Source organism: Mandrillus leucophaeus, unplaced genomic scaffold (assembly GCF_000951045.1).
Source record: "Mandrillus leucophaeus isolate KB7577 unplaced genomic scaffold, Mleu.le_1.0 Scaffold77, whole genome shotgun sequence".
NCBI lineage: Eukaryota > Metazoa > Chordata > Mammalia > Primates > Cercopithecidae > Mandrillus > Mandrillus leucophaeus.
Genome location: NW_012108363.1, coordinates 1,610,511 through 1,612,850, shown reverse-complemented (window position 1 = coordinate 1,612,850; position 2,340 = coordinate 1,610,511). Strand labels below are relative to the sequence as shown.

Genomic DNA, 2,340 nt, shown 5'->3' with positions numbered 1-2,340 from the left:
AAAATTATTTTCGATTGGTAGAAGATCACTAAAGGACCTGCAACAGTTTAGCCAGGAGAACACTGAAAACTCAGATTTTTATAACTGTTTATTTTCATTAAAACAAGACAAAATTATGAAATTGCATTGTAGATGATGTAAAAGAATCATGTTTTCTAATTGTTAACTTAGGATTTCATTATTAATCATAAATCTCATTAAATTCACTTTTATTCTCAAAACTACTCAATAAATTAATTAATCAATGGATAAGTAAATAAAAATTGGTTAATGACACATAGGGAGGCCGTGATGTTTCTTCAGTGAATATCTTTAAGCATACATCAGCATTTATTGTATCTGAACATAGCAGGCAATTAACTACTGCCCAGAAACAGGGGTATCTTAACACAATCTTCAAATCTCTCTTCCAAAATTTACCTCTAAAATCATTTCCCAGTTGACACTTGACCACAAAACTCAGAAGGTAACCAAGCCCAACCCCTAATGTGGTCTTCAATGTTATATTCCTTATTATTGCAATCACCTTGTTTAAGTTTTAATCATAAAGCTGATTGTATTGCTGCACAAGGTCAAGAAGCACTTGTAGAATCATAAACCCCAAAGTGGTTATGGACTGGCTACTCAGGTTTTTTTCTTCACTTGCTCAGGCTCCACCCCATCTGAAACGTCTTCTCTGCTAGGAGCTCACTAGGAGAAAATGACCAGTGAGCTTACCAAAACTCAGACCTTATCCACCAGGGACATTGCGTGGGGCACGTCACCTTTTCAGCACCTCCTGCCATAACTGGACCCAAGTGCTGAAGGGACAGCTCCCAGTGATATAGGTTTTACTAAGCGCTCCCAGGAAGGCAGCACTCATCCCCTCTCTGCTACAAACAGCCATTCACAAAATCTGAGGAGGAAAACACAGTCATCCCTGATTCCTTGGAAATTTAGTTAGACTGATGTTGAAACACACCCCCCTTTCCTAGTGTATAATTATTTGTGGGTGGAGAGCTACCAGGGAGGGTAATAGAAGAGGCCGGAGACGGGGGAAAAAAGTAGACGAGGATTTCGTCCTGACTTCTAAAAATTCCCCCTCTCCCTCTCCCATTTTCCTAATCCGAGGATGATGGAGCTCGAGGCAAAGGAATGATTCCGGAAATGGAGATATGACTCTCAAGCCTGCAAATGATCAGGATGATTTATTAGTTAAATATTCTTCGTCCAGGAACCCAGCACAATTCAGAGGTAACAGCGCCTGCGTTTTCTCCATGATAACACAGACAAACAGTTGCTTAAAAAGGTAAAAACCCGGTTGCGGAGGGTGTTCTTGCTGTCCTCTAAGCTACAGAAGAACGTGGGGTGGAAAGCGCTCCCAACCCGAGAAAGTGCGAAAGACTCTCTCAACCCAGTAGCCAATTTCCTACCTGCCAGAGCTCTTTCCTACCAACCGTCACCATTCGTGACTCTGCAAGACACGGGGACTTAGACATATGTGTGGGAGTGTGTGTGTGTGAGGGAGAGAGGCGAGACGAGTGCTCTCTCCACACGTGTAACCCTGCGTCTCCCTGTTTCAGAGCTTGCGTTCATTCATATGCAGGCAGTGGTTTAATATTTGATCAAAGGTAGAATAGTTGCACTGAAGAGTTGTATTTTTAATGGGCTCACCTTAAAATCGGGTGTTCATAAATTGCAAGTGTGGAAAGACTCTAAGTGCAGTCCGTATGTCTCTCACCCTTTCTACCCTTCCCTCCCCCATTGCCGCTCCCCCCAGAAAAGAGAAGCTTGCAGCAGACTGTAGAAGGATTTGAGCCTGCAGCTAGAGAGAAGGGGATTAGGGCCAGAGTGGTGCAAGTTAAATTGTGCTGCATATAAAAAATGGGCGGATTGGTCTCCAGATCCAGAGGCTGGTACCACCTTCCTTTCTAAAATAAAATCTCTCTGGCATGAAGTCACCGCCTATTTCACATCCGGTTTGCCCTGGGACGTATTACTACTGTCTTGGTAAAGAGAAATCTTTTGTTGTATAGCTGCAGATTGGATATTGGGAAGCAAATTTGGGTGTGAAATCTTCAGCAAACGAGCACGCAGAGTCCATGATGGCTCAGACCAAGTGAGTGAGAGGCAGAGCGAGGACGCCCCTCTGCTCCGGCGCGCCCGGACTCGGACTCGCAGACTCGCGCTGGTTCCAGTCTCTCCACGATTCTCTCTCCCAGACTTTTTTCCCCGGTCTTAAGAGATCCTGTGTCCAGAAGGGGCCCTAGGTAAGTGCGACTTTGGACCACGATACACAGACAGAGCTTTGAACGTGGCTTTTCCTAGCTGGAGAGACGGGAATGTTATAGTCGGGGGGGG

At 44.5% G+C, this 2,340-nt stretch overlaps 1 protein-coding gene across 3 annotated transcripts in view; it reads left to right on the top strand.

Annotated features, from left to right (window-relative positions):
• The first annotated feature begins 1,013 nt into the window (after window positions 1-1,013).
• Window positions 1,014-2,340, top strand: part of GABRA1 (gamma-aminobutyric acid (GABA) A receptor, alpha 1) — a 56,258-nt gene continuing 54,931 nt past the window's right edge. The window contains exons 1-2 of one of the 3 annotated variants that reach the window (XM_011966662.1): window positions 1,014-1,233; window positions 2,016-2,249. The gene's annotated coding sequence lies outside the window, so the exon portion shown is untranslated. The other 2 variants (XM_011966663.1, XM_011966661.1) reach the window with 2 other exon arrangements.